General features: G+C 39.5%; 1 long non-coding RNA gene across 1 annotated transcript in view; it reads right to left on the bottom strand.

Annotated features, from left to right (window-relative positions):
• Positions 1 to 9,204, bottom strand: part of LOC131424743 (uncharacterized) — a 51,221-nt gene extending 42,017 nt beyond the window's left edge. Inside the window, exon 1 of the long non-coding RNA XR_009228229.1 lies at positions 8,899 to 9,204. This is a non-coding gene — a long non-coding RNA (uncharacterized LOC131424743). The remainder of the gene's footprint in view (positions 1 to 8,898) is intronic.
• Positions 9,205 to 22,662: the final 13,458 nt, after the last annotated feature.

Below are 22,662 nucleotides of genomic sequence, written 5' to 3'. Positions count from 1 at the left end.
CCCACAAATGTATATTTTAATCATCTAGGAATAAATCTAGAGTATATACTGTTTCTTAAAGTTATTAGAACAAAGAATACTGTTTCAGAGAGCATCTAACTGAATTGGTGCTTCTCAGAACATGTGTTGGAAACGGCGGATTAGATGATGTGTTAGTTATCTATTGCTTTGTTACAAATTTCCCTGAATTGTGACTTAAAAGATAATGCATATTTATCATCTCTTAGAGTTTCCACAGGTCAGGAATCTGGGAGAGGCTAAGCTTGGAGATTCTGGCTCAGAGTCTCTGATGCAATTGCGGTCTGTCAGCCAGGATCAAGTCAAGTGAAGGCTTGACCAGGACTGGAGGATTACAGGCAGGGTAGCTTACCCCCGCCACTGGAAATGGTGCCAGTTATTGATATAGGCCTTTCTCCTCAGAGGAGCCTCTTCCTAAGAGGCTGGAAGGTCCCCATCCCATGGCATCTCGTGTTTCCTAAAGGGAGAGTCCAAGGCAAAAGCCACTGTGTTTTCCATAACCTTACCTCAGAAGAGACACATTCTCACTTCCACCATATTCTATGGATCACAAAGTCAACCCTAGTTCAACACAGAAGGAGACTGTGTAGGGCCATGACTGCCCAGAAGAAAGGACCATTGAGGGAGTGCTGACTACCACAGATGACTCCTATGGACTCCTCAAGTTCTAAGAATGCATAATTGGTCGAAATTTAGACTTGTTACCAATGATACTGAAAAGCATTCAGTTGAAAATGAACTGTTACGGATGTATAAAATTGATCACTGTAGTAAAAAGAATATTGGCTCCTCAAAGATGCCTGTCTCCTAATCCCTGGAATCTATGAATACATCCCCTAGTGTGGGAAAAAGGGATTTTGTAGATGTGATTAAGTTAAGGACCTTGAAATGGGAAGAGTATCCTGGACTGAGTTGGCCCAATATAATCCCAATAAAATTGCAGGGTCCATCAAATTGAACACATTTTTTGGCTGTGGTCAGAGAGGTGATGATGGGAGAGAAAAAAACAAAGAGAAGGCAGTGGGAGAAAGACTTGGCCCCCAATTTTTCTGGTTTGGAAGATGGAGGAGGAAGGAGATCAAAGAATGTGGCGAGTGTCTAGAAGCTGCAAAAAAGAGAGAACCATCCCTCCTCCCTTGTCTCCTGGAGCTAGCCTTCAGCTGCCTTGATTCTAGCTCAGGGAAGCTCATGTTGGGCTTCTGGTCTACACAACTATAAGAACACACAAACTTGCATTGTTCAAAGCCACTAAGTCTGAGGTAATTTGTTATAAACCAGACGGAAACTATACCATCACCATAGAAACTTACTTTTTTTTTTAACATTTTGTTTTATTCGGGTTTTGAGTCACTGTAACCAAAAGATCTGACAACAGCCACGCAGAAAAGGAAGAGTTTATTTTACTGGGACTCGCAGTTCCAGAGGTCTCAGTTCATAGATGGCCAATCCACAGTTCTGGGTCCAAGGTGAGAGAGAACATTATGGCAGAAACGTGCGGCAAAGGAAAACAGTTCAGGGCATGGCAACCAGGAAGCCCAGAGAGAGCTCCGCTCAGCAGGGATTATAAAAATAAACCCCAAAGGCACATCTCGGCACCCATTTCCTCCATCCACACCTTACCTGGCCACAGTTAGCACCCAGTTAATCCATTTCAGAGGATTAATCCATTGATTAGGTTATGACTCTCATAATCTATTTCACCTCTGAAAATTCTTGCATTGTCTCATACTTGATCTTTTGGGAGACACCACATATCTACTCCATAAAAACTTTATTATATTAAAATCTTGAATTAGTTAGTTATTCAGCACATAGAATATTATCTAATGGAATTTTCAGTTATCATTAGCATTGTATTTTGTTTCCTTACATTAACATTCAAGTTTGCCTTGAGACCAAACTGACAAAAATCAACATCTCCTGAGTCAGAATATGTATTGTAGTGAAATTATTTTGAAGAACATATTTTTCCTCGCAGGAGACAACACAGAATTATATTTTAAACAACAATTCTCCTGGGAACTGCTAAAGATAGATGAGATTTAGGAATTGCACGGATAGGTTTCAAGGGGAATAGAAGGTTGAAAATGCATACATTAAAAATTTTGTATAATAATTTGAGTGCATAAAATATTTTAAACTATTTTATATCACTATTAGTTTTAAATCATGATAGAAATGATATTACTTATCATTTGTAATGTGTTTGAATACATAATAGTAGTACACTACTAAGGCCTGAATTCCATCAATAAGTTTAACATCTAGTCACTAACCTCAGGATGAGCACAACCTAAATGAAAATATAAGACAACATATGAAACATTAAATTACTGTTAGGTTTCAAAATAGAAGAGATGACAGACTAGCAAGTGATTCATTTCCAAATAAATTATTAAAAATTATATAGGACTTCAAAAGAAGGAACAATAATCAGCAGGTGAGACAACAAAAACATCATAATGAAGATGCTATTCTATGTGGACTTTGAAAATTGCAAGACATTGTATGATATAAGGAGGAAAGTAATTCTAAACAGCTAACTTAGAGATAGGAAAATACTTCAATCATTATATGAATCATTCTATATTATGGTTGTTTATTACCTTCTTAGGAACTCTTTAAGGACAAGACTATGTCCCACATTTGTACCTCAGAATTTATGAACATAACCAGCACATAATAAAAAAAATCAACATCTTCTTGTACATATACATAGGGAGTACAAAGTGATATTTTAACACAGAAATACATAGTGAAATGATTAGCTAAGCAAATTAACATGCCCATAATTTCCCACAGTTACTTCTTTGTGTGTGTGTGTGTGTGTGTGTGTTAGAGCACCCAAATCTACTCTATTAGAATTTTTTCAATGTACCATACAGTATTATTGATCATTCTCCTGCAGTACATTAAACCTCTAAATTTATTCATCCTATATAACTGCAGGTTTGTGCCCTTTGACCCACAGTTTCCCATTTCCTTCCCTCCCCACTACTGGTAACCACCATTCCAGTGTTTCTATGTATTTGACTCTTTTAGATTCAACATATAAGTGAGGCCACATAGTATTTTTCTTTCTGGATTTCACTTATTTCACTTAGCATAATGTTCTCCAGGTTCATCTATACTGTCACAAAGAATGGGATCTTTCTTGAGGTTGCAATTTTTCCTCGTAAGTGTGGGTGGGGGAGGCAGGCTGTACCTTGATCCTTTTTTTTGCCAATGGGCATCTTGGCTGCTGTGAACAACACTGCAATAAATATGGTGGCATGGCTCTCCCTATGCAATGTTGAGAACATTTCCTTTGGGTACGTACCAAGCAGTGACATTGCTGGATCATTTAGTAATTCTATTCAACAAATATTTAGAAGGTGAAAAAGACCATTTTTGGAACAGTGAATTATAGTGAAAAAATTATTTCCATGAAATACATTTAAAGGAACTTTGTAAGCTGAATTTGGGTTTAAAGAGAGATTTAGGTGCCTATTAGAAGGTCGTGTTGACTTTCTATGAAGAAGATAGTAAAAACATGAACCAAGGACTAGCAATGAGAAAGGAAGGGACATGTGACGTAGCAATAATAAAGAAATTACAAAACCTGGTGAATCATTAGATCTGAGTCAAAGAAAGAGCCAAGGTGAAGTTTTGAGGCTTGAACCCGAGTGACTGTGGTAATGATGCTGCAGTGAACAAGAATGAGGAAATGAGCACAGGACACCTTATGAGGATGCTGGGCTGGTTTCCAGCATGCCCAGTGAAGTGCAAACACACAAAACAGAAATGCACGGGGACTGTGCTTCCGAAACTCAGGAAGGGAGATTCATTCAAGGGAGAGCTATTGAGCATAAATCATGAGAGAGGATGAGGTTACCAGTTAAGCACTGGAAAAGAAGAGAATAAAAACAGAAGCTTCCACATTTAATGAAATAAAGGAAAGAAGAGACACTGGTAAAGGAGAGAGAATAAGCAGAGATGCCCAAAGGAGGCATGGGCAAGCTGGACATGTCTACACTGGGACCACAGGCTTCAAAGACAGAAGAGGGTCTTCTGATTTTGCAAGTGTTTTTGGTTTTGTGTTAGGTGTCTGTTGTGATCTTCTTTGACAGGAAGATGAAAAAGAGCAATGAATATTGTGTATCTCAAGAATCTTTCTGACTTCTAAAATTTATTAAGTCAGAAGTTGATATCGTGAAACTGAAATAATGGATCTTTCCACGAGAAATACTGAAGAGCCCACCAGACTCTTCAGGAATATGCGCTGGGTGTGTTTCCAGAGCAGCCCAAATCATTGCAGGTTCATGGAGCAGCTAATGGCCAAGCTGCCCACCTGCCTAAGCTCAAGTGTGTGTGTCCTAGACAGCAGGTTGCCCATGCCTTGAATCCAGCAAGACTAAGAATAGGTGGAACCCAGAAAAATCAATTTTATCTGGGTGTGCACAGAGATCTGCAATCCAGGTGGTTCCAAGGCTCCTTTAATAGGAAATTCAAATAAGCATGTTATTTTCCCCCATTCTTTGGGGGCATCTAATAACTGAACCACAAGGGAGGAGAGTAGCCATTCTACCATCCAAATAATTGAGAGGGTGACATTTGCTCATGATATGCAGCATGATAGAACAGAAATGGTTTCTTCTACAATAAGCACTACCTTTACCAAATTTACAATAAGGATTTCTGGTAGGATGAAAACATGTTAAATTAGCAAAACTTTGGGTGCAAAAAGGCGTCTCTTATATGCCAGTAGCTAAAGCACGCTATCTCCACTCACGCTGACACTTTGTCAACACACTCTGCTAATTATTCAGGATAACATTTTTCATAATTGGCAAGGCCATGCCCCCTGCGTGGACTTTCTCAGTGAATGTTGGAAATTGCTAAATACAATTTATGTAATTTATTTTTGTCAATGACCTTATTAGAGCTTCTACTGCCAAACAGTATTTGTGGGTGGATGTGCGAATGAAAATGCAGTCTTGACTTTTTCAAAAAAGAAGTTATATAACTTTACACTTCATAAATTTAACAACCAAAATGTTATCTGTAATAAGTGTTTCGAGGAAGCACTGTTTTACCACTGACTGGTTTGATGGGAGTTGATTAGATAATGGTGTTTCATCTCTGTGTTGTTACTGATATTGGCCCCATTCCAGTTGGCTGCTAAGGTGTCTAAACACTCACAAACAAAAATTACCCATAAAACTTGTGACAGGGTTCTCTGGGTTCATGGATACAGATCACTGCACATCTGGATGGGTTGTTTTGGCTCAGTTTATAATGTCATATTCCTTGTAAACATGATACACCTGTCTCTCCATTTAACAGACAGTTTTGGAAACTAAAGCATTTATTTTCTCCTGGAAATCTACAGTGTCATATTATTTACCAATATTGAACCCAAGAGTCACTTAATCATTCCAGAATTTCCATTAGTTTACCTTCACATACAATAGCCCTTTATTTAAGTAAATTAGAAGGAAAAAAATCTGCTTTATTTTGGCATAATGGAGAAGTTAAAGGGACACAATGAAAACATCAAATAGCTTGTGATTTCCATTCTCTTTCAGAGAATAAAGATTGGGACTTGCAACTATTTTCATGTTTTACATGTTGGAATTACTTTTCCTGTGGATGTTTCAAAGGATCAATCACCAAACTTTTTGTGAGCATTAACCATGTACAAGGCACTGCAGAACAGACTTACAGGTTACGAAAAAGTGTATCACTGTTGTTACACTATTCCACAGGAGCTTACAACCCACTTAGGAGGATAGGATGGATACGCATGAAAAGATACTGAAATGGACAATAAATAGGTGTCAATCATGCACAGGGTGGGAATAAAGCAGGTGATGAATGGCAGGTGCCAGTGTCCGTAGCAAACAAGGATGAGGCTGCCCTTTGATTTAAGACCCGATCTGCTGCCTGCAGAGTCAATCACGGTTGGTACTCTGACTCTCATCTCAAAATCATTGACTTCAAATGAGCCACATTATTAGTGTAGGTCTCGGGATTTATTTCCAGGCAATGCCATGAAATATATATCAGATTTTCTGCTCCTCATCCCCTGCATTCTGCTGCTAAGCCTCAAATACAAACTCTCATCCCCAAGGTGTATACACATTGCACCCTCAGCTTTATGTTTACTGAATATGCCAGCCAAAATCATTACACTGGGAAGGAAACTTAGGGGCCAAAATTCAAATGCTCTGAGGACATTTGCAAGTGGAAATTTAATAGTCTTTAGAACAAAAGCCCTGGAGTTCTATCTTCATAATTGTGGTGCTAAAGAAGTAGTTTAAGATAGCAATGTGAAAGGCAGTTTCTGAAGAAGAAGACACACTCGTGAATTTTCTTGTGACCACAGTACTTAACTGTCCTAAGAAAATGTTGGTAGATTAAATAAATGACCATAGATCTTCTCATAATTCATCGATTCCATTCTATCTACCTTTAAGTGCCTACTATATACCAGGTTCTGTGATAGATGCTGGGAAAACGAAGATGAACCAGCTCGGCATTCAAGAAATTTTCCCTTTGGTGGGGAAGAGACAAGAAAATACACTACAAAAAAAAGTGTATATGTGCTCCTACAGGAGCATGGAATATAAAGGAAGGAAGGAAACCAAGACAGGGGGGATCTCTAAGTTGAGTTTTCAGAAGTTAAAAAGATGGGCAAAGACAGACCTGGAGAAGAAGACAATACCTGTGTTGTAGGTTCATGGGGCCCAAATAGCACCCATTTTCTCCCCCCCAAAATCAATTGAAAGTAATTCACACATGACAGCAGAGGGGAGCTGGTATGGAGAGAACATTTATATCCCCCCGGGTGGGTATGTTAAAATCCCACACCCAGCAATGGTGTTGCTGATGGAGCCATTGGGAAGTGATCAGAAGGTACAGGTGGAGCCATCATGAATGGGATGTCCTTGTGAAAGAGACCTTTAGATTTCCATGGTCTCTTTTTACCATGTGATGATACAGGAAAAAAAGTGACATTCTGTAACCTGGAAGAAGCCCTCACAAACGCCTGGTCATGCTGACCCCTTGACCTCAGATTTCCAGCTGTAGAACTGTGAGAAATCAACGTCTATTGGGTCTGAGCTACCTGGACTGCCGTGGGTTGTTCCAGCAGCTCTGATGAAAACCTCTGTCACCAGAGAAGGCTGCAGTGGAGGACACAGGTCACCCCTGTGGGTGAGAGTTGTCCAGACTCGGGCAGTCACAGATGATGCTGGACCAGCAGGACACAGAGCAGGTGGGGAGGCCAAGAGCAGGCTAGCTCCTAAAAAAAAAGGAGGTCTCTTGGCTGTTTCTCCTTCCAAATCCTTCAGTTAGATAGGTCACACTCCACCTTCTCTGGGGTGAAGGCTGTGAGGACATGAACAGAGGAGTAAAGTCAGGCTTGTCATCCTGGTAGGATTCTCTTCACCTTCATAAGACAGCAGGAATGGGAAAGAGACATTACTCCATTTCACTGTGAGGATGCAGAGACAGGAGAGAAAGGCAAGGCACAGGAACAGGAGAGAAAGGCATGGCACAGGAAGGGCAAACAAATTGATGCAACGAAAACAGATGACCTGGAACCACATCTTAGGGGGAGGCTGATGGGGGCCACCTCACAAAGGGGTATATGATGGACCAAATGCACGTATCTCTCAACGTTCATGTTGAAGCCCGAGGCGATAGTACTAGGTATAACAGACTCACAAGGAAGGGTCTTTGGGAGTTAAATGGGATTACAAGAGCTCAGGAGGTGGAAGCCCTCATGAATGGGGTTAGTGCCCTTGCAAGAGTCCCAAGAAAGCTTTCCTACTCTCTCCACCATGTGAAATCACAAGTCTGGAACCCAGAAGTGTACCCTGACCACAGCCCAACTACGCTGGCACCCTGATCTCCAACTTCCAGCTCCCAGAACTGCGAGGAATCAGTGGCTGTTTTTCATAAGCTACCCAGGCCAAGGTGCTTAGTTATAGCAGCCCAGACCAAGGCTGCTGAAAAAAAGAAACCAGAAGCTCTATATTTTAAGCATTAGTGTCCACCCTGTCCCCGACAAGGAGAACCCACTCCTTACATCAAATCTAGTCACAGTTCAAATATTTTGAGGCCAGTAACCAATGGTGATGGTGACAATCTGTGAGGGACATACAAGTAACAGCAGGGGGATGAAGAGCTCAGTGATGGACACAGTGTGAGCACTACTGACCGGAGGCCACAAACCGTCCCCTCTGCCTGTTTGCTCATTTTCACATCTTCTCAGCCACAGTGCTACTCTGAAGGTTCTGAAGCAATGAACAAAGAAAATGATCACCTGTCCATCTTCAAACAAGCATTCACAAGAACCTATATGGACACAATTTTAAAAGAAATTCATTTAAACTTCATTATTAACCTTGTAAAAGATAATTCTTCCAAGACAATTCCTTCCAATACCCTACAACACTATGATTTCATTCTGACTAGCAGAAGCAACTCTGAAAGAATTAAGTGGTGCTAAAACATTTATTTCTGATGAACTCCACTATGAAGTTTAGGACTCTCAAATATTCTGTCTGAATCTCTCTATGAAAGACAATCTGGCCTGAACCAAAAACATGTATGTGTACATGTGTGTGTGTGTGTGTGTGTGTGCACAATAGACTGAGGTACTTTAAAGTCTTTTCAAGACAACAGAAGAATATGAATATAAATACAAATATAAACACACACACACATAAACCTTATGAAAAACAAAATCAGTCCAGCCATGGTGTTGTGTTGTTTCTCCATCCATTGAATAAAAATTGCATCCGCCTGCAGCTGTCTTCCCTAATGGTGTTCAAGAGTCCCGAACAAAAAACATCAAGTCAGGGTGCCTTTATTTGCATAGTGTCACCTCACCTTAAACTCAGACCTCTCCCTTGCTTCTCTCCACTCTGGCTGGGAAGGCCTTTGATTCCTGCTGCTGGAGTTCCTGTTTGCTCTCCGAATTGTTTGATCACTCAGGGCAGAGCAGAACAGCATGTCGCTGTTGCCTTTTTGGCAGAGGCTTGATATTCAACAGTAGGTGGCTTCTCACCAGTTTGGCTCTTGCTTTAGGACAATGAGTGACAAGATGTTAGTTCACACAGCACGACTTATGTAACTTACAAAAGAAAGAGATCAGACTGGAGGTTTGTTTGGCAAATCAGCAAGATTTTCAAAACAAGAATAAAAGTCTTCTTTCCCTGTATCCCAAGATAAAGAGGACTTGGCCAAGCTACTAAAGGGCAACTCAGTCAAGAAAATGAGTCTATGTGGAGAATGTCACTTTTAGATGAAAACCATTCAAAATTGCCAGAATGGGTTCCCTGAAGATGTCCTTTGTGGGGAGAGGAGAGGTGGAAAACAGAAAATATTATTTATGAGAGTGTTCACTTATTTAAATAGTTGTTGGTCAGCTTTTTGTTGCTATGGCAAAGTACCTGAGAAAATCAGTGTAAAGCAGGAGAGATTTATTTTTGGCTCATGGTCCATGGTCTTTAGTTCATGGTCGATGGGCTCTATTGCTTTTAGGCCAATGGCAAGGCAAAAACATCATGGTGGAAGGGTGTGGCAGAGAGAGGAGAAAGGGCCAAGGACAAGATATCATCCCCAAGGGAATGCCCCCCACCCCAGCACCTTTTCAGCTAGGTCTCACCTCCTACATCTTCTACCACCCCTCTATAGTCCATCCAGCTATGAATCCCTTAACAGATTAATCCAGTTCATGAGATCAGAGCCCTCGTGAACTCGTCATTTTCCAAAACACCACCTCTGAACATCACTGCACTTGGGACCAAGACTTTTACACCAAGAGCTGTTGGGAGCATTTCAGATCTAAAGCATACAACAGCAGTGTCCATGTTAATATAAGAAATCTACACCTAGCAAGAAAATGTCTACCCCAGAGTTTTAAGACACCCAAAATTATATAGCATAATTTTGCTAGATCCTGATAAATTCCTGTAAATGCTTGTCTCCTGTTTAGTGGTGTTCTCAGCTGTACAGAAAGATAGTTGCTCAAAAGCAAACATCCTTTAACATGAAAGCTTTGAAATTGCTGTTTTTTTGAATTTGGGAACTGGTGTTTTGAGACCTCAATTATGATTTATCATCATAGCTGCAAAAAAATCTTCCTGAGAAGTAATACAATAATTGCTGAAACTCGGTATCTAGATTTCTCAACAAACCATGACAATTTGTTCACATTTGACTCTTCCTCTTTGCTGCCTAGGAATAATAGTCACATTGCAAACAAAATTTCCAAGATTGTTCAATGTTTCCATGTATTTCTTTTCTGTATAAATTTTAGAAAGCAGAAACGAACAAAAATATAGTCATTGCTTGCCTCCAGAGTTGCGAATGCTGATGCCAGTATACTTTCCTATAATTAACTGTGAAGGAAATAATTTTCCTCCAAATTCAAGCAGGCAGTTAGTTTTTATTTCAGATAATTTAATGTCCATCCCCTCTACCCACCAGTCACATATATATTCCTTGCTAAGATCACCTCTCAATGCAATAATAGACCTGCAAGATCCATTTACCACTACCTCTGGAGAAGTTAAATTTCCTCATATGTGTTTGAAAATGAAGTAAAACAAAATAATTTCTACAACAATGATACAGTCTCCTTTTATAGAAATACAGCTAAAATAGAAGTCAAATACATTGACAAATCAACCAAACATGTTTCAATAAGCTAAAATCAAATGTACATCTTAAATATTGCATGGTCCTCCTTATTTTTTAAATCTGAAAAAGTATTACAAGTGTTGTTAGTAGCAAGTAAAGCAGAGAGGTGGGTCATGTCACAGAGCGGTGACAGAGGTAGTGACAAAAGAAATGAGTTCAAGCCATCTCATCCACTAACCACTTCATCTCTCCAACCTGACCTCTCTGAGTCTCTGGACAATAGCTGCTCTGTCCATTACTGCACTGGATGGTAGTGAGGTTCAGCTCAAATTGCATATATAAAGGTGCTTGAAAACTATAATGCATCTAGATAACGGTTAGATAAAGATTGTTGTTACCATGCAAATGTAAGGTGTTATGACTTTGTTAAGATGAGGTGAAAGCTGATAATCTTATCTTTCTGTTTCCACTTTATTCCTTATAGAGAAGGATTTTTTTTCTTCTTTCCTTCTATTTCTTTTTTTTTTTTTTTTTTGGTACCAGGAAACCAGGGACACTTAACTCCTGAGCCATGTCTTTTAGTCCTTTTTAAATTTTTTATTTTTAGACAGGATCTCACTCAGTTTCTGAGGCCATCACTAAGTTGCCGAGGCTGGCCTTGAACTTTCAATCCTCCTGCTTCAGTCACCAGGGTCTCTGGGATTACAGGCATTGTACCACCTGGCTAGAGAAGAATACTTTGTAAAAATCAAGCAGAGATTACAGAATCTCTATGAATGAAAGCAGCAAAGTATACAACTTAGTTCTTGAATCTTAACTTCCATCCTGCAACCTAGTTAAATCATATAATTGTGTGTGTGTGTGTGTGTGTGTGTGTGTGAGAGAGAGAGAGAGAGAGAGAGAGAGAGAGAGAGAGAGAGAGAGAGAGAATAATTGGAGACTGAACCCAGGGGCACTTTACCATTGAGCTATGTCTCAGCCCCTTTTACTTTTTTTAAATTTTGAGACAGGGCCTCTCTAAGTTGCTGAGGCTAACCTTGAACTTGCAATCCTCCTGACTCAGCCTCAGAGTCTCTGGGATTACAGTTGTACGCCATTGTGCCTGGCATGTCATATAATCTAATACTTTTAGATATGAAGGGACATTAGTCAACTTGTAGTCCCAAATCATCATTTTGTAGGCAAAACGACTGAAGTGCAGTTATGAGATGGCATGACAAGTTTGTGCCCAGAAGGTCCCCACAAGCATAAGAAGTCAGCAGACAGTGAGGAGCAGGGGTTCCTCCTTAGCTTCTGGCCACCTTTGCCGCTGATGGTAGTTTCACAAAAGAGGAATTAGTATGGGGGTCACTGATGGCTAACGGTGCGGTAAATATCATTTCCCTGAAAGTTAAAAACAACAGATTTGGTCACCTGTATGATTTGTGTTTGGAAAACGTCCGTGTTGACTGAACAAACACACTCAGGCACCGCACATCTGTGCTCCATGGTGTGGCCGAACTTTCATCCCACTAAGCCTGTTCTTTGAGAGAGACGGGCCTCCTGCTGGACTCAGCATGAGAACAACAGGGCAGGACACCAATTAGTGGAGGCATTTGCACCGATTCGACAGGACCACTGGGCAGGGAAGTGCCGCGGAGCCCAAGCGGTACTGGAAGAATGTCCTTTGGCAGTAAATAATTAAACTGAGAGTAAAAACGTTTGCCTTCATAGATGGAGATTTGATTTATGTTCAAGAAAATCTCCTGCCTTGGGAAAATCTGATCAGTTCCCAGTCCCACGAGATCTTGACAAAGCCACAAGGAATTGAACTGTTCTATTGCTGTGAACTAAATTCACCTTTTTGACCTTCAGCAGGACAGGCATGGGAACAGAGGTCATGACTCTGAGTTGGCCCAGCACTGGGTAGAAGCTGTCAAGAACCCAATCCCTACTTCCTCAAAATAGACACCCTCTTTAATTATGGGCCTCTCTGGACCTCTAGTGCCATACTTTGAGAGCTCTTAAGTTTTGACTTAACTGTAATTGTTACATATTGTCTTTTCTACGTTTTTATACCATGAATCATTTTTAGAGTGAAAAATAAAGAAAAATAACCAGCCATGTGTTGGCTGCACTTTTTATAGCACATGTTTTGCTTTTAATCCTTATTTACAGATCTAATTCCCTCTTGGTCAATTTCCATTCAGACGGATCCACTAGAAAACACTAAGAAAAGATCACAAACCGAATCTCCTATGAAAATATCCTCAGAAATTTTCAACAGCTCTAAGAGGTTTGGCCTCAGACCCAAACATTAACATGATCGCTCAATTTTAATGAGGTCAAACAAGCCGCTGGGCATCTGGCAGGTGCTCAAGGTCTTGGCCTGAGTGGGGAGGACCACCTTGTTCTTACGGAGAGTGTAAGAGGTAGTGACAGGTGATAATGTAATGCACAAGGCTGCTGCCCTTGGTCACTTCATCTTTTCACCCCACTGCATTCCCAGTGGCAAAGACATTCTAGCCATATGTCTGCAGATTTACCAATATCTGAGGACCTAAAATTTTTTACAGAGAAAATTTTTAAAAAAATTTTAATAAAGCCCTAACATATGTCACCTTGGGTTCATCAATCTAAGAAAATGAGAAAGAAAACAATCCTGTGAAAGTGCTAGGCAGAGAGATGGAAATTCCTAGCTGCACCGTTAATGTGATGTTTCAAAACACATGTGCATTCTTCATGGTCGAATCAGGTTAAACATAGCTCTCTCCTCCAATGTTTATCATTTGTGGTGAAAACAAACTCCTTCCTTTCAACTCATAGGAATGTACAGAACCATATCAATATCCATAGTCACCCTACTATGCAAAGAGAACACCAGGGCTACTCTTCCTATCCAACTTGGTACCCACTAATTGACTTATGCCATGCACTCAACAACCTAAAACCAGGATCACAAATCTTTGAAAGGTACTTCATGTGTCACCATGAGAGTACATACAGGAGGCCAGGTCACTGTACCCCAGAGGGGCAGAGTCCAAGAGAATATGCTGCAATGTGAGAAATGTTCAGCAATCACACTGTCCAATATGGTAGCCATTTGCCTTGAGTAGCCACTGAGTTCCTGAAATGTGCCTAGGGTGACTGGGGAACTGGGTTGTTACTTTTATTTAATTCTAACTAATTTAAATTAAAATTGCCACATATAGCTAGTGGCTCTCTCATTTGACAGGACAGCTGAATAGAGTATAAACAAATCTTGTGGGCTGTTAATCAATCAGATTCACTGAAAGCGGGCATCTTAAAGAAGAAAGCCTTCTCCTCTGGTGTTTTCCATTACCACCATCATATTGGTGATCTAACATCACCTGAGGATTTCTGAAAATGAGGAATAAAAAGGGTAGAAAATCTTACGAATTAAGTCAGCACTTTTCAGGTGATAGAACATTGATAAGATGGCCACTTACACACGCACCCTGGGTGCAGAGATGGTACCATGTAGTATATTGCTTGACCCTATTCAAATCTCAGGCAAACCAGTCCACCAGCAGCTATAAGTAACAATAGTTACTCAGCTTGGAGAAAGCAGTATAAATTTGTCTTAATCAGAGTCTGTAAGTCAATTGAGGGGTTCTTTTAAGAGTTAACTGTTTTTACCTTCCAGGCAGATAGTCCAAGAATGTTTAAGGACATTAAGGGAAATATAGATGAGATGCAAAGAGCTTCCTCCAGACTTCACTATTGAGCAACAAAATGGGTTTCCAAAATGACACAAAATCATTAATGGGAGACACTGTCATACATGCCATCTGGTTTAGCCTATTGATGTCATCCACTCTGCTATTTCCAGAATTGTGTGTCATATTTCACTAAAATATGTTTAACTCATTAAAGTCTTGCTATATCTTTTCCAGACTTTCAATTCCCACATGGTCTAGTGTGTATGCAAAATTACTTCCATAAGGTTAATAGGACTTTATATATATTGTTAATAAGGTGGTTATTTAGTTGTAAAAGGAACCAATGTGATTGGCACTGTATTGAAGTACACAAGTTCTTAACCTAGGGCATAGTCCAAAACTTAGCCAAATGAAGGGTAAAGAGAGAATTATGCTTCAGTTATTCAAAATCTTTACTGGTAGACTATCTCAAGGGGAAAAAAAGATTTTAGAAGCACTATGGAGTAGAATGAAATCATATAATCATAATTTCAACTTTTAAAAATTAGGGAAAATGGCAAGAAGAAAATATTGACATATTGGGCAAGAATTTAGAGAGAGTAATAAGCTTGGTATGTGTTCATTAGCAGTAGATAATAAGTTTAGCGGATTAATTATTAACTATTGTGTAAAATGAAATGCTGCTACAGGCTGTATTTATGAAGTGTGGTTTTGACAAGTAATAATTATGTGAACACATCATTCCTTTGCAGAGTTCCTTTTTAAACTTTCAGTTTCTACTATTTGCCCCTCCAAATGTTAACACCACAGATGCAAGCATCCGGGGGTCTTCATGCTTGCTTTCCAACCACAGCAGACACTTAACACTGCGCTCTGAGGAACCAGCAGAGACTCTGACACAAGCTCTTCCCTGTGCCACGGTCCACTGCCACCCCAGGCCATAAGCAAAATGGGAGATATAAAGTGAGATGTGATGCAGGATGGTCAGAAAGAGAGCTTTGGGTAGTGAACAAAGAGAAGGTAGATCTGAGGGACCACAGGTGTTGGAAGAATTAAACATCCGAGACAAAGAAAGAGCTACACGGGTCAGAACTCCAGGAGGCCTGCTCTTCTGCCTCCAGGCCTTGATCTGGCTAAAACTGTGTGCAGAAGTGAAAGCAAGGGCTTGTGACAGGTGACTCTCTCAGGCTACTTTCTATAAGAGATCATCTGAACTCCTTCCACCAGCATGACAGAGACTACATGGAGGTCTGTGCTGAAAATCAGATCACCAGCGTCCAACTGCTAAGGCTGCGGCTATTAGCTCTGCCTGAGTCTGTTAGAGAGAGATATATATATCTGCCCAAGTGCAAACTTCATGCCACTGGTAGTCTTGTGACCTTGGGTAAGTGAATTACACTGTTCAGGACTCAGTTCCCTCAACTATGAAGACGGTCGCAGTAATACTGATCCCATTGCATTGTGAGAACTTAAGGGGACTGTGATCAGGGAGTCTTTAAACCAATGGCTGATTTGTTAGGAACACTCAAGAAATGTTACTCATTATTATTATTTGTAGCTTTCCTACTTGGTTGAAATAGTTTAACTGTATTTCCCATAACAAACAAAATTACTGATATTTAACTTAACAGATAGACATGGTGGCTTTAGTGGTTGGTAAATCTCATTAAATAGGTTCCTAATGGCCAACGGGTATTTAATGAGCACATTAGTGGTCTTGTTGCCTTTAAATTAAATCCTGATTTCAGCCATTTAATCTCTGTTTATAACTTATACTTTCATCCTTTAAAAAAGCATATCAGGCCCTTTTAAAAAGACTAATGATGTCCATTGCCTCATTTTCTTCTCTTTTTTATTATCTGCCTAATTCTTAGAAGCATTTGAGCAAAGACACTTGGTGCTGTTTAATCCTTAGAGGCAACAGCACTGGGTCATATGTTGCTGTGAAATTATTTTCTGTCTAACCACAAGTGCAATACACTGGCAAAACTTCCTCTTTCACATTTCGACCATCTGATGGACAGAATCCCAAGAGCAAATACTTATTTTCTCTCCGTTTGGCCACGGGGCTTCTGCCTTTGTGTTCTTTCTTACTCCTTGTCTGTGCCCCTTGCAAATGGCTTCGATCCCATTCTCCCTGTTCCCATCTACTCACAATACCATTTCCTCATTGTGTTGATGTCCTTTCTTTCATCCCATACTTTCTATCAGTACAAACTCTTTCTTTAGATTGATTAACCAACCTCAATTAAGGTCCTTTGTCCTCGTCTCCAATTGATCATCACACATTCATCAGGCACTGGATAAAATTCACAATGTGCCACCAGGTGGTAAGGGATCACTGACCACTAGAAGATATATTTACTAATCATATAGCAAAGATCAAGCTGACCCCTGCTTGAGATCTTGCAGGAAAATGCAGAAAACTCACAAAAGACCGGAGAAAAGTCATCTGTAAACATCTGTCAAGTTGTCAGCTGAGAACACCTGCCAGGATGTAGCTCACCACACAGGGCTCTGAGAACAGCCTTGGCTGCTTTCCTTACCTCCTCCCCTCCCCACCTCCAACCCTTGAAGAGCCTGAAGACTCTCTTGGTGAGCTAGAGAAGAAGGACTAAAAGGTTAGGCAATAAATCTCATCCCTCCCACTTCAACTTCAGGCTCCCTAATCACAGCAGATCCAAGCTGCCAGAGAGGAAGAAATATCAACTTTAAACACAAGGTCAAAGTTTTTGCTAATGTACGCTTTTGACAATTAAATGAGTACACCAAGGCTCCATTTGAAAGGATGGACATGTTAGCTGCTAAGTGAGGCTAACTTAAGACCAGTTTCCAAAGTTGTTCTTTTTTTTTTTTTTTTTTTTTTTTTTTGTATCAGCTAAAATTTTCTGGAGAAACTAAGAACTGGCCAAGATCGCTGAGTTGTTGCAACTCATTCTTTTAATCGACTCAGAGTAAACTTGGTTCATGACAATATTGAACTGAACATGCCCAGAAGTGTTTGTGTTCACCATCTTTTCTTTTCAAAAATGTGCTCTATGACCTTAAACTGAATGGGCTCCAATATGTGCCTGCCTCTACATGTGCTTCCTATTATAGATACATGAGGCTTCTCAATAAAATCCCTATGATTTCTTTGTCCAATGAGGGCATCGCTTTGCAAATAACCCTGGTGCTAGCCTAACTTGCTTCAAGTAATAAATCTTTCTGGCTTCTCTCATCATCTGGTTGTCATCCTTGGCTTTATATTCACCAAGAACCTGTTGCATTCAGCAGTTCAAAGAGACAAAATTTAAGCTGCTTTATAACTAGGTTCCTCAAGTCATCTTTCTTCAATGGGTCGGTTGCTTTTCGAAGAGAAATTGGTGCTATCAGGGGACAAGATGGGTCCCTACGAATGAAGATGTCATGCCCAAGCCAAATTCAAAGAGAGTCCTTGAAACCATGGAAATCATCCCGGGCAGGAAACATTTCACTTGTCATCTCTGAGCAGTAGCAGTCACCATACGTTTCATCTGCCCTTGGGGATATAACAAAGGACCAAACTATAATTCCATTCCTTACCCTGAAGCTGCTGAAAAGGAATCATCTAAAATGCCTCTCTCTGTCTTCCCCAGAAGGTGCTGTGGAGACTGTCATGAAGAATCAGAATGATCTCTTTATGTAATGGTGCACACTTTAATGGGAACACTCTTCTGCATGATAATTTGACCATCCATTAAAGACACAACTTGTGACACACAACCTACCCAGAGAGAGGTTCTAAATCAACAAGAAATAACAAAAGGGTAAAAAGCACATCCCCAGAGACACCGGAAGAAATGTGCATGTTTTGCATTTATTAAAATGCAGGTGTGAGCAAAAGGCATAAAGTGACAAAATTAAGCCAGAAGTTACATTTTGTAGAATAATTTATAAGATGATAATTTTGCTTTCTTTGGGAAAACTAGAGGGGACAGTAATTGCATGAGACTGTTCACTGTTGATTTAAAAACCTTCTAGTACAATACTTGGCGTTTACTTTTTAATGAATGAATGAAAACCAAAAGGAGGATACAATATCATTCAAGAAAAGGTTTTTGCCTGAGACTCTTGAAATAATATTGAAACTGCTCAATTACACGTAAATCCCCTCAAATTGCCCTAGAAGGCACCTTCTCTTAATCAGACTTAGAGGCAAGACCACCTGTTTAGCTCACTGAAACAGGCGATCTCCTTTTTTAATTTGCCCAGTATATGCATGAGTAGGTAGGTGTTTTAATCAGCTTTTTCACTGCTGTGACTAAAGAATCTGACCAGTACAACTGTAGGGGAGAAAAAAATTATTTGAGGGCTCACGGTTTCAGAGGTGTCAATCCATAGACAGCAGACTCCATTCCTCAGGACTAAAGGTGAGGCAGAACATCATGGTGTAAGAGGTGGCAAAGGGAAGCAGCTCACATCATGGTGATCAAGAAGCAGAGAGAGACTCTACTCGCCATATACAAAATATATACCTCATAGCCACACCCCCAATTAACCACTTCTTCTAAACCCCTCCCACCTGCCTCTAGTTAGCACTCAGTTAATCTCACTAGGGATTAATTCACTGATCGGGTTAAGACTCTCACAATCCAATCATTTCTCCTCTGAAACTTCTTGCATTGCCTCACATGTGAGCTTTTGGGGGACACCTCGTATCCAAACCATAACAGTAGTTATTTGCTTTGTTTTATTTTAAATGAGCCACCTCTTAATTGCATTTCTCCTCAGGCCTGAGGAATCACAGCCCTAAGGTAGTACTCTACAAGAAATAGGGCCATCCCAGGGGGCAGGGGCCTCAGTGGGAGCTAAAACTCTTGTTCCACTTTTCTCAAATTGCAAGAAGTTTGCTTTGCCACAGCTTTTTGCATCTTTCAAAAGCTCAGCTAATACTAATCGGATGCCATTCTTAAATTACCAGGAGGACCAACAAGGCAGTGAACACGAAATTGGAGAAGACAAATACTCTAACACAGTGATGTGTGTTTTATTCCTTTTGCAATGTTTCAATGAGAAAATTTCAACTATGTAAGGACAAGGGAAATAAACTAGAAAGCCAGAGAGTATTATTCTAAGAGAAGGACCAAGTGTTTCTGTATACCCTTTTTACCCTAATATGCAGATATAGAGAGAGCTAAAAAGAACAAAGAATAATTTAAAGAAGAAAGAGGCATGTAAGATTGACTCACAAAGCCCTCTGTTAAACTCCAAACCCAACCCCTGAAGCACATCACGATTTTCATAAGCCATGGGGTAACTTATTTAGTTTCTCTTTATAATGAACTACTAAAGAACCTCTTCTGAATTCTTGCTTCCTTTACGCCACCAAAGAAACAGCTGAAAGTTTATATCCAAGTTTTATAACTTTTAATGTCCAAATTTATTCTCCAGATTCCTTATGTTTGGCTTCACTAAAATAAGAAAAAAAAAGTGACATTTTATTTCCTTCATTCCAATTCCAATTCCTTCATTCCATTCCAAAAGCTCACATGTGAGACAATGCAATAGTTTCTTCACTACTATTCCTGGAGACTTTGCTTTAGCCATTTGAGGCAGGAGTAAATTTTCTATCTGCAATTTGATAATTCTTGACTTCTTTAGCAGTAGTTGGCATTTTGTAGAAGTCCCTGCATAAAAACAAAATTTTTTTCTTAATTTTTTAAATTTTATCATCCATGTTTTGGAAACAATAGAGGCACATTGTAAGATATATTAAAAGCATAATTTCAAAACACAGAAAAAATTTTCCAGATTTCATACACAAAATAACAATAGCTAAAACATTAGCATGGCATTATTTAGTCTTTTTAGAATAACTTTTTTGGAGATTGGTTAGTTTGCTGTTGTTCTTTAATATAGGAAAATTCATATTACATATGCATTTGGTTCCCTACTTTTTCACTTAACATCATATGATTAGCATTCATGTGAAAAAATTATTTGGAGCATGAAGTTTAATGCTAGTTTTAGTTTATTATTTGGTTATAATGCCCAAGTTCACAATAATGGAATCGCTTTGTATTGGCCTCTAATAAATGCTAGTTAGTTTGCTGAGGATGTTTGGACCTACTCACAATTAATTTGCTTGTTTTTAAAACATTAGAAATGCTTTTGAAGTGGAGCAAAAACCAATTGAGATATTTATCTATTTTTCTCGTTAACCTGTTAAATTATGAGATATTACCTTCTGTTTCCTCTTTTTATTGCAAAATGTGGGAAATGTGGCCAGAAATATGTCTCCTTTTAGAATGATCTGATTGTCTTTTGGGGAGCTCATTGCTTATAATGCACTCCTAAAGGTGTACGAATGTTTCATGCTTTCCACTTGACAGTACAGAAAAAAAGTGTAAAGATTATTTTCTATAAACATGGAAGGAAAGTTGTAAATCAGCTTTATTTCTATCGTTTGTCTACAGAATCAAACCTGAAACAAGTGAATTCTTGTAGTGTTGGGCCTGGATAGCACGTTGCTATTTCTCTTTCATTAGCAATCACTTACTAAAAAACATTGGTAAACCAAGGTGACCAACCACCTCAGTTTGTGCTAGAATGAGGAGTTTTCCAGGATATGGGACTTTCAGCACCAAAACGAGGACAGTCCCAGGCAAACTAGGAGGTTGATCACCCAAGTCAATTTCCCTTAGTGAAGTCTGTCCTATCTCAAATTTTCAAAAGTTAAATCCAGCCAGGTAAATCAGTTCTTGTTGAAGAGGTTCACAGTTGTAATCCACTTGCTGTGGATAAGGGACACTGTCACAACAGAATCAAAGAAGGGATCATGATCATCTTGAATGGTGTACGTTTAGCTTATTCATCTTGTCTGTGATGTTTTAAAAACATTCATGGTGGGTGCATTTTCCAATTATAATATTTCATGAGAGGTTACCTGGCCCCTCAGCCCTCTTCTCTGTGCCCTGTCTTGCCACTCACTTCTGGTTCACTATACTCCTGTCACTCTGGCTTCTCTCTGTTCCTTGAGCATTTCACTTCACAGCACCCTCTGCCTGTGTACTTACTTTTTCCCCAAGTATCCACCTGGTTTATGCTCTCATTTAAGTCTTGGTACAAATCACAACTTCATTAGAGGTTGAGAAAACCATTTAAACAAAATAGCACTCTCTCCTTTAATCTCCATCCCTTTCCCATTACCCCTCATCTGCAATTTTGATTCCTGGGGTTTCAGTTACCTGAGGTCAATCACAGTCCAAAAATATTAATTGGAAATTTCCAGAAATTAAGCAATTCATATGTCTTAAATTATACAACACTTCAAGTAGCATGATAAAATCTTACTGCTTGTACGTACCCACTGCATCCTTCCAGGATGTGAATCATTTCTCTGTCCAGCACATTCATGCTGAATACAATACCCACCAATTAGTCATTTAGTAGCCACATAGGTTATCAGATCATTGTCATGGTAGCACAATGCTTATGTCCATGTAATCCTGATTTCACTCAATATTGTTCTATTTTTTGTTCTACTAATAATTGTTCTATTTTATTGTTAGTTATTGTGGTTAGTCTCTTACTATTCCTAATTTGTAAATTAAACATTATCATAGGTATATATGTACAGGAAAAAAAATATGGTATTTGAAGCTTGGTATCATTCATAGTTTCATAAATTCACTGGGAATCTTGGAGGATATCCCCTACAGATAAGGGGGACCACTGTATTTCTCTTTGTCACAGTTACGATCACCTAACATGTATTTATGTATTTGTTTTGCATCAGTTTTCTCCATGGTGAATTGTGAGCTCTGAGAGTCAGGCAAGGCACTTAGTAGCTATTTGTGCAATGAATGGATGAGCCAAATGGGGTAGTGGACAACATCTCGGACTGGAGTCAGAATGCCTAAAATCAAAACAGCTTTGCCTAGAATAACTGTGTGACATTGAGCAGGTTACCTAACTGAACTTCTCTGGACCTCAGTTTCCACATAAATAAAATGGGGTAACAGTAGCTCCTATCTCTGAAGATTGGTATAAAGGGCAGACAAGGCAGTACAGGCAAGCCATCTGATGCAGTAGTCACTGTGTGTACCTGGTCATAAGTGTTGACCTGTGTTGCTATTGTTTTGCTCCTTCATTTATATGTATTCAAATATTGCTTTAAATAGAGGCATCAAGCCTGGGGGGTTCATCTTAATATAAATACGTAAATAATCAGGATCACAAAATGGCAGATGCTATATATCACTATTTAATTTTTCAGACTTTATATGCTAAAGTGTTTTGGAAAGTCATATGATCTCAACCTTCCCTCCTCTTTTGCAGAAGTTTTCATTCCATAACCTTGACACTGATGTCAAGCAGACCAGGC

Source organism: Marmota monax, unplaced genomic scaffold (genome assembly GCF_021218885.2).
Source record: "Marmota monax isolate L192 unplaced genomic scaffold, Marmota_monax_Labrador192_F-V1.1 WCK01_AAM20220418_F8-fsc00039, whole genome shotgun sequence".
Lineage (NCBI taxonomy): Eukaryota > Metazoa > Chordata > Mammalia > Rodentia > Sciuridae > Marmota > Marmota monax.
Note: the sequence above shows the minus strand (reverse complement) of the source record. Positions and strands in the feature narration are given on the sequence as shown.